The 24535-nt window shown below is 33.4% G+C and overlaps 1 protein-coding gene across 3 annotated transcripts in view; it reads left to right on the forward strand.

Moving 5' to 3' along the window:
• The first annotated feature begins 3296 nt into the window (after positions 1-3296).
• LOC106130372 (tyrosine kinase receptor Cad96Ca) overlaps positions 3297-24535 on the forward strand; it is a 52385-nt gene continuing 31146 nt past the window's right edge. For 2 of the 3 annotated variants that reach the window (XM_013329201.2, XM_013329205.2), the window contains exon 1: positions 3297-3440. The gene's annotated coding sequence lies outside the window, so the exon portion shown is untranslated. Of the gene's footprint in view, positions 3441-19060; positions 19199-24535 lie in introns of those variants that run through there. The other variant, XM_013329202.2, reaches the window with a different exon arrangement.

The raw sequence follows: 24535 nt of genomic DNA on the forward strand, positions 1-24535 counted from the left end.
GTCGAGTCTTATAAGTCTGGCTGGCATAAGGTATAAATACGTGCGATATTTGCATGTTTTTATTCATACAGTACTTATACAAGATTTTTAGGGTTTTACACAGATCCTTGGAGTTTCATTCAAGCTTTTTGCTTCATAACTAGCTATTGCCCGGGAATTCGTTCGCCTTATTGTCAATTACCCCTAATTGACAATAAGGCGATAATATTCGTATAGCAGTTTTTATGTCGGACCAAACTAAGATCTAAGCGTAACAGCGTACCTAATAGTTTTCGCGTGATGAAAGTATAACAAACAGACAGACAAAAATTGTAATCACATTTTTAGCTTCTACTGCTCTTGTAAATATATATTAAAAGTTATGTTTAGACATATATATATATAACCTATTTCGCATTCATTTTCCCGGAAAATTGATCATATTACCATACTAACTGAGATATCTGCATATTCTACACTGGAAATTGACCATTACGCACATTACTGCATTCTTGCCTTCTCACGGTGTAGACCTGAGATTTGATAGGGTCCGCTAAAAGACTTTATAAAAAAATAATAGGTACCTGAGAGTTGTCTTAGTCGCTTTCTTTACTTAAAAGAGTAAACGGGAAATTGAAGTTTTGGGTCGTGTAGTTTCCAGCACTTTAGAATATGACCGGTCCCTCTCTTCCCCGTGGATGTATGTCGTAAAAGATGATGAAGTGTTGGCTAAAAATTTTGGATTCTTTTAGGCGACGGGCTAACAACCTGCGACAAATTGAATCCCAATTCCATCTTAAGCCTGCTGGGCGAAACTTTCTTGTAATTTTTGATTATTATATACGGAGCTACTGTTTCTGACCGAGTAGGGCCTACTCTTTATAAGATATCTCGAACAAATTATGTTTTCAGTGTAACATAAAATTTTACTACAGAAACCTAAAGGTGAGTATAATAAAAAAAGTATTGAGTCAACATTCTTAGAAATTGGCTCTAAATTTTATGTCAATTGCCTTAAATTTATTATCACACGAGCCTGAATATTAATTTACGTTTAACGATGGACCCTGGACATTCGTAAAACCAGAACACGGAATATTTGAGTATTCATATTTCATATATTGGTATATCAAATATCGAATGTGGCCTATCGGTCCTTTCAAGACTGTTGGCTCTGTCTACCCCGCAAGGGACATAGACGAGATTATATGTATGTATGTATGTCATATATGAAATATTATAAATGCGATGTATTTGTTAAGATTTCATGAGTAAATTACTGTTTGACCGATTCTGATATCTGATGAAATTTTGTATGGTTGTAATTAGAGCAGAATGAAGCAAAACCCCTGCCGTGTGGTCTCCAATTCTTAAGAATAGGACCTCTTCTTACTTTTTTGACTTAATTCACTTCCATCAGGTGAGATGGAAGACAAATGCTTATACAATATTAAAATAAATGAATATCGAATCTCTACATTTAACAGCCTTTGATTGGGTCAATGCATTGAACAATGTAAAACAAAAAAAGAACAGGTCAAACTGTTAAGTGAATATTCCATTATACTACTGGTATGGTATACGAACTTCTTTGTAACAGAGGAAATGGATTTTTCAAGACAGGTGGAGATAAATAAAAGCTTATAAATTCATCGTGCCGTGTGGTTCCCGGCACCAATACAAAAAATAATAGGACCACTCCATCTCTTTCCCATGGATGTCGTAAAAGGCGACTAAGGGATATGCTTACAAACTTCTTTTTTTTTAGGCGATGGGCTAGCAACCTGTCACTATTTGGATCTCAATTCTATCATTAAGCCAAATAGCTGAACGTGGCCGATCAGTCTTTTCAAGACTGTTGGCTCTGTCTACCCCACAAGGATATAGACGTGACCATATGTATCTATGTATGTATGTTATAAAATCGTGCCAAACACCACACGTGTTCCATTCTCGACTGCCTATCAATCAATAAGTTCCTTTTCACGTAATCGTTCCCACAAATTGGCACCTTTGTAGGAATTGAGAATAAGTACCCACGTCATTAAAATTCCGATCACGATGGATAATTTCTTCTAAGACACGATTTTTTTTTATTGTGTTTTTGATGAGCTAATGAATGCTAGTATTCGGCGTTGACTTGGTGTAAACCAGTTACTTTATTAATAACATGATTTTGAATTTTAATTCTGTATAGACTTAAAATTCCAAATCATGTGACAATATAATTTTTGTACTGAGAAAACAAATAATAGTAATTGGAATAGTATGTAACCAGTTTTTTGGGTAGGAAGTATGGTTGCATGCACTATGTATATGAAATTTTTATATATATATATTTTATGCAGCATAATATGTAACCTCAAATCACCCAGGAGTACTACCAAGTCTAGATTTCACAATACTAGATTTGATTACGTTACTCATAATACTGCTGTAAGAGTAAAAACACTATGAAAAGTCTTCAGAAAACACATTCATTACAAATTATGACAAATGATTTTAAACAATTCAAATATCATCGGAAGTTAGTCAAGCGTAATACAAAAAGTGACTTGAATCTGCAAACAAACTAAAAGAAAACTTAACGTCAAACTTGACGGTAGTCATGACCGTGACTGTATCAATAATAAGCAGAGGCAATTTAGACTCTACAAAGTTGTTGATAAGAGGTATAATGGGAAAATTCATAAAAGGTATTAAGAAGGCAGATCATGCGAAGAAAAAAAGTGAAGACGCCGAACAATAAGTCATATTTTCCTGGAAATATATATTTCTTTTTGTCATAGATGCATAAATGATAACATTTTATTTGTTCTATTCATTATTCTCATCATGTTTAGAACCGGATACGATGAAACGGAACGTTAAAGGGAAAAGTCCAGACAAATGAACCTTAATGGAATCGAAGAAAATTAATGAAATTTGACTTACTCATCATGGCAAATGGAAAGATTTTGCTTACTCCTCCAAGAAAGTAACTACCCCTATGTTACATATATTTGTATTACTAACAATTTTGGAACATGTTAAGTTGTCCTAAATATATAAAATTTATTTTTGCTTTAAATAGTAAGAATATTTAAATAAATCTTAACTACAATGTACGAGTATATGTGTGGTAATAGCAAGCAAATCAACTTACTCGTACCAGACTTCGCGCGCGCGCTGTCTGAACTTTTTAGATGTCACATGAAAACACCTCAAAAGAGACTCTATTTCCATACACTTAAGAAATAAAATTGGAAAATATCTGTGTATGATAAGTGGGGAGGAAAAGAGGCTTCGCCGTCTGCGCAGGCAGTATTGCTAAGACTTTCGCGGGGACAGTTTTAACGGTGTTTTCGACGCCGAATATAGAACTGTTGAATGTAGTGAAAGTACAAGGATGTTGTGGATTAGTTACACGTGCTAAGTGCCATGTTATTTCTGTTTAAATATGCTGGGATTTGCTAAACAAGGTAAGTTTAACGACCATTTATGGTCTAATGCTTTCGTTATTTAAATTATTATGACGTAGTAGACAGTAATAGATGATGATTGAAACTAGAAAATTGTATTTGCATTATGTGGTATGAACTTTAAATTTCTTAAAAATTATGATTTTCTTGAGTTGTTTGTGTCTATCAATCTTACATTCTGTCAGGCCTGTTAGATATAAAAATATCTAACTTATGTATTAAACAACAGATAGTTCATATTTTCAAATGAGCTCATTTTACATGACTGCTCAAAAAAGGCGTGTTATATTTTCAAGGTCTTTTATGTAGGATGCAAGAAACTCATGCGTCTGTCTTAATTATTTATCGTCATCCCAAAGAACCAATCAAAAAGAAGTTAGGTTCTCTACTTAACTCTAGCAAAATGAGTTTTTTTTTGTTTCATTATTCTAAATTCGTGTTCCAACACCGGGTCTAGTCTTCTATGATACTTACTACGAATTGAGATCAATAACAAGGCATCTCCTTAACCCGTTGAACGTCAGAAGTATATTTTTTTATACAACGATAGAGTAAAAAATATATTTATGTAACTTTGTCTTTATTTAAAATTGGTGGCAATTTTGACACCTTACCTCTCGTCGGATTTATATTTTATATGACACTAGCTGTCCCAGCCAACGTTGTTTTGCCATATAAATTATTTTTAAATTATTTCTAGTTAATTTTTTTTTTAAGTGTGGACAACCCTTATCACTCAGGGGTATGAAAAATAGATGTTGGCCAATTCTCAGAACAACTCAATATGCTCACACAATTTCATGAGTAATGGTCAAGCCGTTTCGGAGGAGTACGAGAACACATATATAAACAAAGCGATCAATCTCATAATTTTGTGACAAACATAATTACGGCCAAATATAAACCGGATCGACTTAATTAAATAACAATAAACATTTAATTGAATGTTTAAAAACAAGGTACTTAAAAAGTAATCAAGATTTAGTTTAAGAGTTAAAAATCACAGCCAACACGGAAGTATTCACCGAAGGTTACACTTATAGGAGAATAGAAGGGACAGACAAACAGAAGGTCAATTCGTTTAACGTCACTAAACTTTTCAAAAATATCAAGGCAAATAAAGCTTAGTAAGCTTAGAGTAGAGTCGATTTCTAGGCAAAATTTTCATCAATTTAATAATGCTCCGCTTTTAAAAACAAGTGATACGTTTGTTTTTATAAAATTTCGTCAAAATCAAAAGTGTTATATTTATTTATATTTAATTGGCTCTGTCTGTTACGTAAGAAATTTTGACGTGAGCGTGTGTGTTTTGTAATGAAATTTAGTATTTTAGAAACAAATTATTATTTCATAATTACTGATTTGTTTAAATTAGTTACGGAATTCTTAAAAATGAATCTTTTACTGAATACGGGTCGACACGCACTTTGCCAGTTTTATCATTTGTTATATTAAAGTACGTATCTCATTTTCGTGTAAATTAGTAGGATTTCCTTTAACGTAAAGCGAGAATTTGGGTGGGTAATGTGTAGGGAATAAAAACACTACAGAAGTAGGAACTTACTGTTAAAGAAACTTCTTGTTTTTACATAATAAATGATTATGTTATTTTAATCCATAAACTTTCCATTTAATCTAGCCTAAAAAAATATAGTTCAGTTTTGGTAAAAAAAGTTTCAACATCCAACTTGAACAGTGTGTCATATCGTATGTAGGGGTTTAATTGTTTAAAGTTAAACCAATACCTATTTATACATAGAAGAAATTGAAATTTTATCCTGGTAATTATCACAAAGAAAAAAAAAACTTTTTATTTTAATTATCAAAATAGGATCAGATCAGGAAATCAGAATGTCTTGACACATGTTGCACTTCTATACCTCATTAATTTTGACATGGATTTATTACGAATGCGGCATTATTCTCGAGGGCTGTCAGAGACACCTGCCGTCTAAGTGGTCCAGTAAAACCAGAACTGTCTCTGAAATTGGTTAAAGGTGTAAAAATATAATTTATTCGGCGACGACCCAATATTGGAGTTTAAAGTCACATACATACATACATATAATTACGTCTTTATTCATTATAGCGTACAGAGACAGCAGTCTTTAAAAGACTGAAAGGTCATGATCAGCTGCATGAGTTAATAATGGATTTGAGATTCAAATGACAGGTTGCTAGACAATCACCTAAAAATAAGAATCCCTAGTTTATTGGCCGTTTCCTAAAGTCCACTAACTGATGAAAATTATAAGGTTGAAAATTTTGAGTTCCTATATCTTCCATTTCATGTATTATATCGAGTATTTTATCGAAAAAATGGTTAATGTATCGAGAAAAATCTTTTCTCAAATCAAAATAACTGGTAATTTTTATTTCCATTCCTCTTTGGAATCATTTTTGAAAAATCTTGATCATTAGGCAAAAAGTAATGCTGCCAGCGTTCTAGATACCTTTTCACTCAGGAGAAAAGTGTGGTCAAAGGCTTTATCATTATCTTGTTCTACCTTCTGACGTTTTTCGAACATACGAAAGCACAAAATATACTATAAATTAACGTAACCCGTTTAACCAGCTTATATCCTTTTGACTTTTTATTTTATCTTTATAGTCCTGGTCAATTATTAAAGTTTTTAGAAGTTAGTTATTTACTTAACTATTAATATTAACTATTAAAAATAACTGGTCGACATTTTGTCATCATGGTCAAAATTCCTCCCACGATGACAAAAAGCGGCTCTCATCTGACCCCCACAACCTTTGCGGGAGAACCTAACCCCTATTGAATCATGGTTACACATCCAGTTGAATTTATACCAAGTCTTATCTTAATCCTAGATTTCTCACGCATGGATCCTGTTTATCAATTAACTTGCCGACTGTACCTACCTAGATCACAGTAATTCATACGATTCCAATGGTAATGTAACCTCTATCTTATCCGGGTGGCATGAAAATTGCAGGATTATGCAACCAATGGCTCGCAGGGCGATGAAGATGTCACCCGCTCCCTCGTGACGTGTATTTACAACTAGCTCTAAAGGCTTCGTGTGTAAAGTTTTTCTTGTCAGTGAGACTATTTAGAGATAATCTCATAATACTCGTTTAAACTCAAAACACTGTACGAAAATGTATGATTTCTACGAATTGGCTGTGCGTTGTTCGTTAAAATAGTCAACTTATTCATTTACTAGCTTTTAGTCTGCCGCTTCACTCGATCACAGGCGTTTTCAGCAAAATCACACGGGAACAGTACTTTTGTCCGTGATTTTTCACTTTATGATTGGTTAAAATAAAGCGTGAAATAACTGCAAACAAATAAATGCCAATTGAATATTACTTACATACATATGGTCACGTCTATATCCCTTGCGGGGTAGACAGAGCTAACAGTCTTGAAAAGACTGAATGGCCACGTTCAGCTATTTGGCTTAATGATAGAATTGAGATTCAAATAGTGACAGGTTGCTAACTCATCGCCTAAAAAGAATCCTAAGTTTGTAAGCCTACCCTTAGTCGCCTTTTAATATTAGTGTTCCCGAATGCAAATTTGAAAAGAGTCCGAAGTTCGTGCACGTGGTTAAATTATTGGAAAATCAAAGCAGTCACTAGATACCGTGTGCAATAAGAATATTTTCTTAGACGGTCAAATTTTTCTGGCCCTTTTGTGAGTTTTCTACCAACTACCGCACTCCCTTTTACGGATTGTGAAAGTAGTTTAACTCATAAAAGTGGATGTGATCGGAAGCATGTTTAAGGCAGACGTTAATTATGCGTTAACTACTATACGCCGGTGGCTTTACCTGCATTGTGACAGACTTCAAAAAATATGTATTTAATATAGAGCCACCCAACAGTCTCAAAAAAGTATGTACTTTTTTGAGTCTGTTGGCTGGCTCTATCTGCCTCATAACAAATAAAGACGTCATTATAGTTATGTATGTATGTTTTTATCCCTATTTATTTTCCCAAACTACTAATTCGGTTTTATTTCGGTTTCCATAATTGATTAGTATTATTACATATCTTTAAGAATCTTACCGGATTTGATCAAGACGTCAAAGCGATGCATATATATTTCTGCAATATTTTTTGTTTTTTTTTGTAATAACACCTTAATAATAATAATGACCAGGTGATACAGAGGGAATCAGTTTCACAGAATTTAAAGGCTATGATTGAAATGAATACCTTTTGTACAACCATATATAAATATACGTCTCCCTTACGGGACAAGAGTCTTGAAAAGCCTGAATCTCTTTAGTAGCTGATTTTTCATAACCAGCCACGGAAATATATATATCGTTTTCTCTAATCATAAATCTGAATTAGCTCAGAACAAATAGCTTTTGATTTACAACTATTACGACTCACTTGTAGTTTTATTAACTACAAGAGCATAATACCAGAATATAAAATCTCAATAAATGCATTATGTTGCCCAACTGATCGGCCGACTAGTCGCGCCGCTTTGTGTAGTCGTGCCCGTGACGTATGAACACGGGAATAAGCCGGGGCGCGGGCAAATCTCTTTGTAGTATTACCACTGGAGTACTGAGGTGAAATAGAGATTTTCTTTACACAAAGGTGAAATTTTTGTTGAGTATCTTTTGTAACATGGCCGCGATGCAGTTAGTTTGTTGAAATAAACTGAAATTGGATAATATTATTGTTTGGATCAAAAAAGTGCCGTGTGGTTCCCGGTACAAATAAAAAAAAAGAATAGGACCACTCCATCTCGTTCTCATGGATGTCGTAAAGGGCGACTAAGGGATAGGCTTATAAACTTGGGATTCTTTTTTTAGGCGATAGGCTAGCAACCTGTCACTATTTGAATATCAATGCCATCATAAAGCCAAACAGCTGAACGTGGCCTATCGGTCTTTTCAAGACTGTTGGCTCTGTCTACCCCGCAAGGGATATAAACGTGATTATATGTATATGACCCATATTAGATCATGGTAACATATCCAGTTATCTGGTTTCCTCACGATATTTAACCTCACCGTATTTACCTGTATCAAATAGCTGTATCATCGCTGCGACTTTCTACACTAAAATCTAGAAAACCTAATCTTGAAAAATATTGCCTTAACTTAACACTTTAGTATATAAAAAAAACCTCACCATAATAGTAAAAGGAAGTTAGACTGATAATAAAGACATTCAACCGATTCAAGTTTAACAGATCGCAACACTAATTAAGTTATGACTAAGTAAAAACTTGAACAGAGCAGTTGAACGTATGCATCTGTTATATGCAGTTATGATAGTGTGTAATTAATATGGCTTTTCACAAGTACTAGAATGGTGTGAAGTAACGGATATTTATTTTATGGTGCAATAAAGAGTCTATCTATCTATTTTCTCTGAGTTTTATCAACGGCACACAATCAATTTAAGAAGGTAAACTAATATTATTTTTTAATAATAATAAAAAAAAAACAATTCTAAATTACTAACTAAAAACATTATTATTTAAATTTTGGCCCCTAGGAAGGGTTCCCATGGCGCAGGCAGCATTCCCGCGCTGTATTGTAATAGCAATACGCTGCGCAAGAAAGCTTAAAAAAGAAAAAAAAAGAAAGAAAGAAGAAAAGAAAGCATCATCTTTTACTTTTTTACCATTATAGAAATCGATGTACACACATAACAGTTTACAATCAAATACAAATTACAATCTCAGTTTTGTCGAAAGGTTGAGAATGCTATATGGCATAAGTCCATCTGTTGAACATTATTTTAGGTACAATAAAGTTTAAATAATAACAATATTAACGTGTTTAACCTTTACGGAGTCGTCACAAGATTCGAATGCCACGTTCTGATGGCATTGAGATTTATATTGACAGCAAATCTTTATAAAAGGAATCTCGAGTTTATTAGCAATTCGTCATCCTATTTACAAGAATATCTTACATCCATGATGGTTGTCTCATTACATAAACTTGCGTATTCGTCTCTTACGTCATCTCTCGTTAAAAAATGGGGTAGTCCTTTCAATATACAGAGAATTACATGCCAAAGACAAAGCAATACATGATTATTTCCATTCATTATAGCGGATATCACATCTACGATAAGTTGTATGCAAAGAAGGCAGTTCACCTTGGCAAGGCGGCAAATTATCGAATCTGGCACGCTTTGTAAGTTAGTCGTCTATTCAATAAAGGTCATATACCACTCAGCAACCTATCAGCACCATAAGACCCTGTGATTAGACCTGTAGCCTGAAGTACTATTAGAAATGTGCATAACCACAGAATATATAATTTGTATCAATAACCCTTTGAATAGTTGTATAATTTTTTTCCTGGAGCAATACAGAGTTTATCTGTCTATAGGTATCTCTAACTCAATTACTTTGACTATTTGATTTAAATTATCAAATAGTTTTCCTCCTGGCGTAAGTCCTGGTTTCTTTCTCAGTTCATTGGAGATGAGACCGATGTCACCCCAGAACACGATCGAAGAGTAGATAAGTCATATTTTTAAGGGAGCGATCGCAACCTTTGCAGGAAACCGTACCCAAACTGGATCGTGGTTCAATCCGCCAATTAAAAAAAATATGTAATATCGCTTACTAATACAACATGTCTAACAACTTTTGTGCAAGGGTTCAATAAACGATCACATTTCAACACATCGTGTCTGGAAAATTTTTTGACTGATAACTATTTTGAGTAATTTGCACATGACAAGGTACCTATTTTAATGAGAGTTGAACATTTACTAGACGTAGTTATACAAATCTACACTGTTATCAGTTACCGTGTTCGAAAATGCCCTTTAGTATGAGTATTTGTTAACAGAAATCTGGATACAATCAAAATGATAAAAGGAAGGATTTTTAAATAATCATGATACTAGTTAAATTTCGGAAAAACATATTTGAAAATAACGCTTGTTTAAAAACATGGCAAACATGACAGACTCAAAATTTACTTAAACATCGAGACAATCTCATTACTAGTATTAACTTAATTAAAAATGCCATCTTATAATGACAGCGCTAGCAAATCCTTTTCAAAATTACTCTTATTTACATAAAAGCGCATTTTTAGGTAGATTAGATTAAAACTTTTCTAACTACAATCATTAAGTGAAAGTAAGTAAGGATGAGTGTGTGACTTATTTCTGTAGGCGACCATAGATACCGTGGAAATTTCTGTTTCCATGCGTACGAAATCGCGGGAAACAGCTAGTTATCACATATTTCACTAAATTTTTTTTATTATCACTACATAGTATAAAATAAAGTCGCTATTTTAGTCTGTTTGTCTGTATGCTTAAATCTTTAAAATTACGCAACGGATTTTGATGCGGTTTTTTGTAACAGGTAGAGTGATTCAAGAGAAAGGTTTTTATGTATAATAACATTTATAATTTTGCACCCGTGCGAAGCCGGGGCGCGTCGCTAGTATTTGTATATAATTGGGAAACAGTTACACGTATAATGTATTATATGTTACTGACCCCGTCTCATAGAGAAATCGTATTGGTCCATTGGAAATCGATAATCATTAACTACCAGAATGAGTATCAATCGATTAAACTATGATTAATGTTGATAAAGATGTACCTGTTGATAATGTTACTGTTAATTCCGTAGTATTAGACTGATAATAATTTACATACAACTCAATTTTGGTTGATTATTTATACTTTCTTCCAATAGGTAAAAGCCGAAACAAATTAAAATCCCAACTATTCTATACTAATATTATAAAGCTGAAGAGTGTGATTGTCTACTGGTTCGAATTGAAAAAATATTTTTGTGTTGACTAGACCTTTCGAAGAAGGCTTTCGGCTATATTACATCACGCTGCAACTATAAGGAGCGAAGAAATAATGGAAAATGTGAAAAGAACGGGGAAAATTATTCTTCCTGAGGCCTTTAATGATGCCCAAAATAACTATTTCACGCGGATGAAGTTACGGGCACAGCTAGTAAGTATAATAAATGCGAAAGAAAGTTTTTTATATTAGTTGTCTCTTCACGCGTTATCTTGATTGAAATTTTGCATATTTATAATTAAGAGTCTGGTAAAGGAATAGGGCACTTTTCGTGAAGGTAAACACGAAATATTCCAGGGGATTTGCGAAATATACAGGAATTTCGCAAATTCCATTCGCAAATTATTTTTTAAGCTTTCGCGCCGGTATAAAAAAAAACAATTATAAATTCCTAACATATTTTTATACTAACTTTTACCCGCAGCTTCGCCCGCGTGCACTCAATCATTCGAGAGATGAAGATTATTTAGGTCTATTGCAGAAGGAAGTAGATATATATAAAAAACATCTGTACATTGAGAATATTTAAAAAAATATATTTATTACCAAAGGGATCAGCTACTCTGTAATATGTACGGAAATTTGAGTATATTTAATAACCTTAACCTTCGTATTTCCAAACGGAGTTGCGGGCAACAGCTAGTTCTTAATATGACTAAAATATATATATTTGATACCACTTTTCTACTACCTTGAGTGCCGTTGGAAGATTTGGTGGTTGGTATAAGCCAAAACAATATAGAGAAATTCGTTCATAGTCATTTTTGGCATTGAAATATTTGTCTCAATTTGGTAATCTCAGTTTGGTCCAAAAGGTTCGACTGGCAGAGGATGCCTTGTGGCATTCACTTGTTGTACATTTTGCGTGCATTAAGTTTGAATACATTAATAAATTTGAGGTCATTGCCCCGTAAAAATGTTATAAAAATATTGCAAGTATCTTATCGGTTCATTCTTGTGAAAAATTAAAAACTAACAAAATAACATGTGAACAAACTTCCGTCAAAGAAAAATCGTAATCATAATGTTTCTTTAATCTATCCCCAATCTGGTCAGATGGAAAATTATAATTCTTTAAGGTCTTGTTACCAACCTAAATAAATGATAGTAGACCATGCACGCAACTCAAACATGTCGTAAAAGGCGACTAAGGGATAGGCTTACAAACTTGGGATTCTTTTTTTAGGCAATGGCCAATATTATTAAGCCAAATAGCCGAACGTGGCCTATCAGTCTTTTCAAGACTGTTGGCTCTGTGTACCCCACAAGGGATATAGACGTGACCATATGTATGTATCTATTTTGTTTATAATCTGTGATTTCTTTTTAAAAAAGAAATAATATGCTTAAATAAACATAGAGAATAAATGTTTTTGTGACTTGTACCAAGGAAAACAATCTGCTACGAATATGCGGTGCGACGTCGGTTCATTTCGTATTTCCTGATGCAATATTACATGCTCATGCGTTTGATATTTTATTTCCTCTACATTGATTCACAGCAGAAATGTTTTTAGTAAAATTTTAATAAGGTTTTCATATTTATTTAGCAACATATCTGGTCATTTTTTTTAACATAAAGTTTTATTTTTGACTAAAGGAGTACATTACAAATGTAAAACTAATTAAAGAAAACTAAAAGAAAAATGCAGTTTTTGGAAATAACTACATATTTGAGCCGTTTGGGGTTGAGACTCTGTGGCCATGGGAGCCTTCTGCACTTTATCTCGCTCAAAAGATAAGCATTGCCATTCAACGTCGCAATGCTGCCAGCCTTCTGGGCACTTTACCTCAAGACTCCGATCTGCCGGGACTTGCATTTTTGTAAATAAGTGTTAGTTTTATATAATAGGCTATTTGACAAAGTTCTAAAAACTATCTTAGGGTATTCATTTGTTTATAAGGAGCCCTACAAAAATAGTTTTCTGCCTTTATTACAGCTATTTTATTAAAAAATCGAAAAAGGAAATGAAATATTCAAATATGCCGCCAAAACGCGACTTTTAGCAATATGGCGGCCATGGCATGCAGTGACGTAAATTTCGTGTAAATATCATACAAGCTTGTTGGTGTTTCGAAAAGTTTTTATTTTCTTTTGTTTTATTTAACTTGTGTCACGTCATATGTGTGAAAATTATTAAAATGAGTTCCTATAAATGTTGTACAGTGCCTCAATGCACTAATACAACAATAAAATCTCCTACGAAACTGTTTTTTTCTGTGCCCATGGATTTGAATATTCGCAAGAAGTGGTTTCAGATCATGATCTAAGATCAGTGGTTACCAAGATATACTTACATTAATGTTTTCACATTCCTCAGTTCGGCAGCATAGAAATCTGGATTGTTTTTGAAGAAGACGCCAACCATTATTGCGTCCACTTTTGGTAGGTTTTGACTGTCAGCTTTCGCGGAATTGGTTTCCATTATTAAATACGTATGTTATCTGAGTAATCCTGAGCGATCAAACAGTTATAAAATGTTGAAAAATAATAGCGAACACTAAGGAACGGTACGATCCACAGTCTGTTTATGGATAATTGACGTCATAATAGAAATAGCCAATCACGTACGTTTTTAGTCACGTGACAGCTGCATAAAAAACCCTAATTTTCTGAGACGGATTTTGTTAAAATAATGCAATATTTTTATCTCGCGTTATTACAAATCGCTCCAAAAAAATAATATTAAGACTGATGACATAAAAGAAATGTATATTTTTAATACAGTCAAATAGCCTATTAGGCCTACTTGTATCTTCTAGTAATACAAATTTACTTTTAGAAACATTTCCAGATTAGGTCTATTAAATTCACACATTGCAATAACCACCTTTTATTATTGCTTATTCATTCCAAAATTTCATTTAAGGGAATCCCCTTTAATTCAATTCGTTCTAATTTTTGTTCCAATTAGGCATGACCTCCTTAGGGAGAACCGTCTCTTACCTCGTTCATCTCGATTAAGTTCTTATTAAAATCATTGTCCCATAGAAGAGAGCAGAGTGATTCCCCTTTTTGACATCCAAATTAAATAATAAATTTGGCCAGACTATCATGACTGCATTGACGGAATAATATCACGATGTCCTACTTCACCAAATTGGTTGGCAATCGAACTAATGTATGTACCTCTCAATTTCAGGCCGCGATTACCTTAACCACTCATTCACCGACGTCGCTTTACAAATCTCTCTATTCTTATCAAAATCCAAGGTCACGATTTCGTGACTAGCTCGGTAAAAGAGAAAATCAGGTTAGAATTTCGTTTATTGGTTAACGATAACCATCGTTGACACTTAAATATAACAATTTGTTTTATTGGCCCGTTGCCTTTTTGGTAACTAGTTTCAACGTCCACTTTCAAATAATTTTATCTAAAGTACGCTCTCAAGATTGAGCAGTACTTACGAGCTAGTCTCGAATAGAAGTCTAATGTGTTTCAGTAATACCTATTTCGAAGCGTTCCTATATATTTATTTATACTTTGGGCTCAAAAGATTTGTGTGAAGAAAAGTTCCAAAAAATATTTACTAAATTAAATTTATTATTTAGAATCCATTATTATTTGATTCCTTAAGTAGTAACCTGTCACTTAATTTAGATCTCAATTCTATCATTAAGCCTAAAGCTGATCGTGACCTTTCTGTCTTTTCGGGACTATTCGCTCTGACCCCACAAAGGATATAGACGTGATTATATATAATGTAAAAGTAGCTATTTACATTTAAAATTGTTAACAAGTGTGCCGTAAATAGAATTTTCTAGCCAAAGTGCATTTTCAATACAGCGTTCATTAATTCATAATAATTAATTAATTTATATCCCTTTCAAACATATATACATCCATTTCACGTTTACATCCATTACGAGGTAGACAGAGTCAAAAGTCTCGAAAGTACTCGTAAGCAAAGAATATCTGGAATGCTTAATGATTGAATCCCAATTTTATCGTATTTAGGTACATTTTCATATTTTCTCATAAACTAGAATAGATTTATTTTCAAAATTGGATACAAGGTATCACTTATTGACGTCCCATCACTTAAATCTAATAATAACTACTACCGCTTTCAAAGCGCATGTGTAGAAGAAGCGGCGGAACTAACTACACTGCAGCATTTTCATCGGACGTCAATTTACAATTATAGATCTCTTAAATCTCAATCGTGGACGAATGCACATTGTCTACATTAAAAGCATGAATTAATGTAGAACTAATTATATCAATACGAATATTTCGTCAAATAAATAAAGATAAAATAAAACTCTTCAAGGAGTTCATTAATATTGCTTAAGATAAGTCAACCAAAAGTTTTAACATTGCCGCGCGTGTTAAATGACAATTAAAACAACTCATTAAGTTGCTAGTTGAATGGTCTCTTAATGATTCTTTTACTCACGATAATTAAGTATAGATAATGCTACTAAAACACGAAGGGATGCGAAGTTTTTATTCTTTATTATAGGATACATCATATCGCTTAATTATTGTCATATATTTTGACTTCATAACATTGGTTGACGTCAAATAAATAACTTAAAACTAAGTTAACTGCCGCTTCCAAAGCGTTAATGCAGAAGAAGCGGTAACAAACTGCACTGCAGCATTTTCTTCAACAACGTCATCTTCACAACTATCCAAACTTAGAATAGAAATGTGGACGAGAGAATACATTGTTCTCCATTCTTCATTTAAATAAATATCTCACTTAATTTTTAAGTCTTATACATACTTATCCCAAACAAAACACAAATGAGACAGTAAGTTTATTTGTTTGTTGTCTCTTCACGCCTTATCTACTGAACTAATATTTTTAAAATTGTGCGTTAGTATAATAAAGAGGTTGGGAAAAGACAGGGTACTTTTCATCCCGGCAGAAATTATAGTTCCCGTGGGATTTGCTTAAACCTGTATACTTTTGTAGATGGCGCTAACTGTACGCGTGCAGATGGATCTGCGGGTAAAAGCTAGTAAGATAATAAAAATCATGTTACTCTGTTGTTGACTGTACAATTTTGGTTGAATTAAATTTATCGTTTCTCTACACATGCCCTTTATAAGCAATAGGAATATGAATTAAGTATAAGCATTTTGTCGCCTATAATAAGAATTCAAAAGTACATTAAGTTTTTCTCTTTATTGATTTTTACAAAGACTTGCTTACATACTTACAGAACTAAATATGCAAAGAATATGTTAAACCCAACTTAACCACTTCAGAGAAGGAAAGATGTAATCTGAAAGAAGATGATCAGTAAATAGGGCTATCTATAACATGAGACAGGTCAAAAACTAGGCGTAAGAAATTTCGTTTCACAAATAGAAAATGCCTCATTCTAACACTGACCGAATTCAATGATCTTGTAATTAACATAAAACCGTTTCGGATTACACAGTGGATGCTTACGTTCCGTTCCACTTATTTCGTGCGGAACTCTAAGAAATGCATTTTAGTCTGATATTTGAGATAATAAAGACGACGCATTAACTTCAACTGGCTCATTTACTGGTGCTCGTAATAAATGTTTCATTCATAGTCTTTGACTTTCACTACAAACTACAAATCGTTTAAATATCTATAAACGAATACAGCGTTATATACAGTACCTGGAAATATCGATAATATAAAATAATACGCTGTATTCGTTTATAATATCTATAAACGAATACAGCGTTATATACAGTACCTGGGTTACCGAACTGTGCTCGGTGGACCTCGAAATAACCATTAAAAGTAGTAAATACCTCCATATGCACCTATTAATTAAATTTCAACGAAGTCGTTAGAGCCGTTTTCGGGAAAGCGATTATTAATATATATATATATATATATATATACAAATATTCCTCGTAAAATAGTATAGGAATAACATGACAAAAAAATGTTAAACGTTAAAGGCGACCTTAACGACGAACAAATAAATACGTGTGAAACACTGAGATTTCTAAATGATAAAGGTACGTTTGTTGCCGACAGTAAAAACTGCCAAATCTTTACTTTAATAAGAATCAATCAAATGTTATTGACACATACGAGTACCTAAAGACTTTTCGAAGGCTGTAATTTCAACTTGTTGCATACGTTTGCAAATGTTATTGATCAAAATCGCTGCAGTTCAAAGTTAACATTCGGTTAAATAAATATTCCTGACTCAAATTTTAAATAAAAAGTTCACTAAAAGTTTTGAAATTCGATTTGTTACTTTGTTTAGTATTTTAGGTTACTATTGAATTGAATTGAACAAACAAAGAGTTGTTGTGGGTATTACTAGACAGATATTTACTCAGCAAGACTTGAGAGCATGCACTTAAATTTGATTACGTAGCAGACTAAATTGTAAAAAAAAAATTGGTTTTAAATATTTAAAATAAAAGTTGTTTTAAGGTATAAGTACAAAAAAAAACATTGCAGTAGGTACAGTTTGTCCGGCCGCTCTTTCTATACTTGCGAATGACAAACTTTCATTTTAACGAATGTTTGACGTCAATATCTGAAACTTTGTATTCAATGTCTTAGAATGAAGAAACTCAAACTAACTATCAAAGATCAACGAGAGAATTTTTCATGTCATTTCACACATTTACACCGTCGCCTCTAAAAAATACGTCAAAACATTGCCAAAAACCTCGATTAATAACCAAATTGTGACTCCGTTGTAAAGAATCTGGTTATTGAATCTACTTAGATTGCGTAGACACGTGCGCCTGCGCACTGGTCACTGACCACGACTAACGGTAGTCCCACACGACCACTAAGATGACCGCTTGATTGATTCCACTATATCGACGACATTTCATCGATTAAACTGCTTTTGATGTGGCGCAGTGACACGACATCTAAAGTAAACGATGTCGGTTGCAGTCGATACTGGATTCGGTTTTCCCCGCAACAAAATACCTAATGGTTGCATTGAGATATACCTACATTAATTGATTTATATTTGATGCTACATACTTAATTACCAACGAGTTAATAATGAATCGTAAATATTTAAAAAAGATGCTCAAAATGTGCTCTTCCGAGCACAATTTTTTTCAGATTTTTAATTATAAATGTATTTTGCTTTTTTAGAGGAAAAATTACAACATGGCTGAGATTAACATACCAACATATAGGTATTACTGTTATTAAATACGTAATAATTTTATTTAGGTGATAACGGAAGATTATAATTAGTATTTATGTTGGCATTTTTTTTGTAATTTATGTATTTTTGAGAATGCATGTGCACTTTATCGCATCACCAACTTAAAGTTTTGTCTGTTTGGTCAGCTGGTTGACTGGTAGAGAATGCCAAACGGCATTAAGTCCGCCTTTTGTATAATTTTGTTTTTGTGCATTAAAGTTTTAAATAAATAAATAAATATCATAGCATTCAACAAATAAGGCGCCAAAAAGTCAAACAAACATCGCACAATAACTAGAGTTGCAAGGAATCCGATTAATTGTAAAATGGTCAAAAATAGCATGTATCATCTTACATGCCCTCTTGAATCACGCTTTGCGAGACTAAAAAGTACCAGGAGAGCAAAAACATGAAGAAGATCTGATGTCAGAGACAAAACTTGTTTACGTTAAATAACTTTTCTGCTTATATTTTAAAGAAAACAAATTTTTGCCATAACTTTTTTTCTCTTAAAGACTTGTTTTCCTTATAATGAGCTTGTGTTTTTCCCGATACCGCGTCAACCTGTTAAGTTCTGAGTGAGTTTCCAAGCGATTCTCAGCCTTATTGCCTTTGCCAAAGGTTGTTAATAAAAGCTTTCAAGGAGTATTTGGAGTGGGGAATGACGTCGTGAGTTGCGTGAGAGCAGTCTGCCGTGAGATCCGGCGCGCATGCGTCGTTTGGGCGCCATTTTGAATAGAGTTATCAAAAAATCGGCTACAATTTTTGAACGGAGACATGTAGTGTGAAAAGTTCTTTGGATTTGTGTTTATTGGATTTCGAAAAATAAAAGGTTTGCATGAAATGATTTATTTTTGATGATTGATTAATTAATTTATTTATTTGTCACCGCTGTCAATTGAGAAGTTCACACATTCATTCATATGATCACGCCTATATCCCTTGCGGGGTATACAGAGCCAGCAGTCTTGAAAGACTAAAAAGCCACGTTCAGCTGATAGGCTTAATGATAGAATTAAGATTCAGGTAATGACAAGTTGCTAGCCCATCGCCGAAAAGAAGAATCCCAAGTTTATTAACCTATCCCTTTTACGACATCCGCAGGAAAGAGATGGAGTGGTCCTTCTCTTTTTTTTAATATTGGTACACGGCACAAGATGTACCAACGTAACGTTAATAAACTTTCTATAAAGTTAATTAATGAATTACGATCGGAACTGCGAGTGCGCACTCCGTCTACACTTTCTCTAACATTGCATCAGTTGTGTCACTACATTACTTTCAAATTTTCCAATACCGTTTTCGTATTTGAGTTGGCTTGTAGGTACCGTACAATTTTTCCGCGTTCAATTTGTTTATGAGATGTTTGATGGCGGAAACATAAGTTCAAAATATGGTGTAGGTATTTTATTTTAATAATTTCTACGTACATACATATAATCACGTCTATATCCCTTGCGGGGTAGACAGAGCCAACAGTTTTGAAACGACTGATAGGCCACGTTCAGCTGTTTGGCTTTATGATAGAATTGAGATTTAAATAGTGAAAAAAAAAACTATTTATTTTAATAGATATTTCTATAGGTATATATATGTATAAATTTACATTGTCATAATGCCAAATACACCAAGGTACGTATTTAAGCGTTTATGTAGGTATATCGTAAGGTACAAAATTCGAACAAAATTGTAGATAGATAGACTCTTTATTGAACAATAAAAAAAAAAGAAAGACAAAAATAAAACACAGGTAATTGGTACACAGGCGGAGTTATTGCTAAAGCAATATTTTCCAGTCAACCTAAGGGTGGGAGGAAATTAAAAATAAAAAGGCGATTATATAGTAAATAAGACAGGAAGTAGTAAATAAATTTAATATGCCTCTTTGTAAAAATTTCGTGAACTCAATGAACACCAATCTTAACCCTTAATACCAAACAACTAAAGAAACTTTAAAAGAAATAAATAGGTAGAACTTATTGGATACAAAAAAATATGCCGTACATTAAATTAAGTCTCATTCCCGTAGCGGTAGGCAGAGACCTCTTTCCACTATCTCCACATACTTCTTTCGCTTCAACCATCTTCGTCACTCTCTTCATGCAAGCTCGGCGGTTTGGGGTAATACTAGGTATACCAAGTTCTTTTTTGTGTCACGTCTACATCCCTCTATGGGTAGACAGAGCCAAACAGTCAGTCTCAAAAAGACCGCTGAAGAATGCTCTATGGCTTTACGTTAGAATTGAGATGTTCGTGTAGTACATAACAATAAAAGAAAGACAGTTATATGTTCACTACACCGTTTTATTAGAAATAAGTAACGATACGTCTTAAAAGGGATTTATATTTTTAACTTTTATTAGCACGTTTTATAAGTTGGGCGGCTAGATATTAAAGTAACGTTATTAAAACGTTGACGTCTTACAAAAAAACAGATGTTTTTAAAATACCGGCCGGTCCTCTTTGACTGCCTCTGTGGCGTAGCGGTAGTACGCTTGTCTGTAACATCGGAGGTCCTGGGTTCAAATCCCGGCCAGGGCATGATGAGAAAAAAACCTTTTCTGATTGGCCTGGGTCTTGGATGTTTATCTTTATAAGTATTTATTATAAAATATAGTATTGTTGAGTCAGTATCTCGTAACACAAGTCTCGAACTCACTTCGAGGCAAACTCAATCAGTGTAATTTGTCCCGTATATATTTATTTATTTATTTAAAATATCAACTGATGTTATCACGCGAGTTTAACAAACATGTCAGTTGTAGGTATCTAAAGTAATTTGTTCGACACTCAAGGAATGTAGGCTCGTTAACTCGTTAACTCCACACAATTACTTAGCCGATGAAAACAGTTTTTGCGTTCACATTGCAAAGAATTCAAGTTATTTCACATACAAACAATTATTCAATGTTGATACACGTGAGTCGATCAATGTAGTACAGTCAACAGCATATCAGCCTACCCAAAGTCATTGTAAATTCGCTTCTTTATCCACGTCATAGAGTTCCGTGCGGGGTAACCTGATCTGCAGTTGAATAATCTTTTTATTACTTTTAACGATGAAGTGATGAATTTCTGATAAAATTACTCGTAACATCACCAAATGTCAATTTATTTTACTTACTTTCCTTATTAAGAATTTCTTCAAAGTACCATGTGGTTCCCAGGTGCCGTAGGGTTCCCGGCACCAATGGAAAAAAGGAATAAGATCACTCCATCTCTTGCCTGTGGATGTCGTAAAAGGCGACTGAGGGATAGATTTATAAACTTCTAATCAAACATTTATATGTATCTATAAATATGAAAGTATTATTAATGTATGCAAATGGAAATTAACGCAAACATACCGTTTTTTCAATTATCATACACCGACTTCGGCATCATATTAATTTTTCGCCAGGTACCATCACACACAACACTGACACATTGACACATTGTGTGACAGTGTCACTGTTACTGTCACACAATGTTCGATTTTTAACCGACTACGCACTAAACGTTGACTTTTTTTGTATTTGGAAATGTATATGAGAATATTGTTTGTTTTTTTACGGTTTATCTACATTTCAAATCAAATGTGGTTCTTTTAAAAAAAAGTACTAAAAACGTTTTTGGAAAAAGTACTGCATTCGTGGGCGTTATACTCGGCATGGCAAGGAATGTGTTAATTGTTAAGGTTATACATACATACATATAATCACGTCTATATCCCTTGCGGGGTAGACAGAGCCTACAGTCTTGTAAGACTGATAGGCCACGTTCAGCTATTTTGCTTTAAGATAGGATTGAGATTTAAATAGTGACCGGTTGCTAGCCCATCGCCTAAAAGAAGAATCCCAAGTTTATAAGCCTACCCCTTATAAACTTGGGATTATTTATACATAAATAAATTGATTATCTTCTTTTGTGCGATGGGCTACCAACCTAACACTATTTGAATATCAAATCCATCATCAAGCCATACAGCTGAACGTGGCCTGTAAGAATTTTCAACACTGTTAGTTTTGCCTTCTCCGCAAGGGATATAGACGTGATTATATGTATGTACCTATGTATAAATGTACTATCTGACCACAGAGTTATTAAACTTCCCACAACTTACCGTCGTATATATTCCAAGAAAATTAACACCGATTGATGACGTCATTCTGATAATTAACTTCCCAATTAATGGCCTCAATGATCTCGCGATAATTATGACAAGCCATCATGTGTAAAAAATCAACAAGGCAAGATATAATTAAACATACATACATACATACATATGGTAATGTCTTTATCCCTTACGGGGTAGACAGAGCCAACATCCTTGAAAAGACTAGAAGGCCACGTTCAGTTGTAAAATTGCGATTCATATTGTGCTTGGTTGCTAGCCCATAGCCTTAAAGAAGAATACCAAGTCCATTAGGCTATCCCTTAGTCGCCTTTTACGATAACAAAGCGCCGAAAACCACACGGCAATTAAAAGTTGGTACTTATTCCGATTCTACATACTTAGCTCTGTTGTTCTGCTTTTATCTTTGATTTTTCCTTACATAAAATAATGCCTTTATCTCGCCAGAGATCTAGAGACTATATCTATATCTTTTTACTCCTCTCCTTTCCATAGATGACGAAGAAGGCGACTAAGGACCTTAACGACACAACATTTTTTTTTATTTACAATATCATATCCTATTGCTTAATTACCCCAATGTGTATGTATGTATGTAATACCTATACACAATTTGTTTTTAACAAATAGTGTCGTGTGGTTTCTGGCACTTAAAAATATAAAAATATCTCCATATCTTTTCAACAGACGCCTCAAAAGGTGACTAAGAGATAGCCTAATAAACTTGGTATTCATCTATTAAGCAATGGGCTAGCATCCTAGCAATACCATCATGAAGTACTACAGCTGAACTTGGCCTTTCATTGTTTTCTAGACTGCTGGCTTTGTCTACCCCGCAAGGGATATAGACATGACTGTAAGTTTGTATGTATAAATAATGTAGGTGAGATACCGCTTAAGCTTCTGCTATTATTTTTCAGCTGTTTCACTTTTATTTTGTACATTGTATTTGTAAGAAAATGAGTAGTATTTTTCTAAATTTGCCATAAGAAATGAAAACAAATCTTAGTGAATTATTCATGAAAACTTAACAGTCACGACTTCTAGGTCGAAATATGACTAGAAGTAAAAAACAAAAAAGTATTTCTTTTTTTAAAATGAATCTTAACATTTTCAGTAACGTAATTTTTATTATGAAAACCTATAATCTTTTCCAGTTGTACACATATGTACAAAACAAATCAACCTACATGAAAATTATTCGAATCTAACCTTATACTCGTACTTCTTCAAAATTCTGAATGTTTTTTTTTTATTCTTCTTCTTCAATCAAACCTTACAATTAGGTCACATTAACTTTTTATTATAATTCCCACGCTGATATAAAAAGTAAACAAAAAAAAAACAATTATCTTGTTCATTGTTCTATCAATTATGAGGCCTCTTGACTCACTCCAGTATATCGGCATCCGAGTTTATAGAGTAGCTAAACATGAAGTCAAAATAATATTGAAAATAAATCAGAAATGTCTCGTATTGTTTTAAAAAATATATAAAATTCCATTATTTCCATTTTTTTAAAGTATATTATACCTTGTAACATACAATAATTACAAAGAGCGGTATTTTTAATTAATCAAAATATCAGTTGTAATACCGTATGGTTCAACTGACGTAAATACGTGACCTTATCCGATTGCAGCATATTTACAATATAGCATAGTTTTCTTACATTCGTTTAGGGAAGAAAATAACTGTCCTTATTAAAGATATCCTTATTAGGCAAAATGCGAAATAATTAAGCTTAGGGAAAGAAATAACTAAGCACGTCATATAATACAAATTCTTCAGTGTGCATGAAATCTAGGGCTTAATGACAGTCTGATCATGATGATTTTCAATACTGTTGCCACTGTCTACTACTGCAACTGTCTACGTCTGTAAGGGATAAAATACAAAATATTATTGTATAACGATCTAGAAAGAAAAAAAGGAAAACTGACAGAATATTATAGCTTTCTCTCTCTATATTTCTTTACTCTGGTTCCAGTATCTAATAAAAAAGCGAACATTTTTGGAGGGGAAGGCGTGGGCGAAACATGATTTATACCTATA

This window comes from Amyelois transitella, chromosome 9 (genome assembly GCF_032362555.1).
Source record: "Amyelois transitella isolate CPQ chromosome 9, ilAmyTran1.1, whole genome shotgun sequence".
NCBI classification, from domain to species: domain Eukaryota; kingdom Metazoa; phylum Arthropoda; class Insecta; order Lepidoptera; family Pyralidae; genus Amyelois; species Amyelois transitella.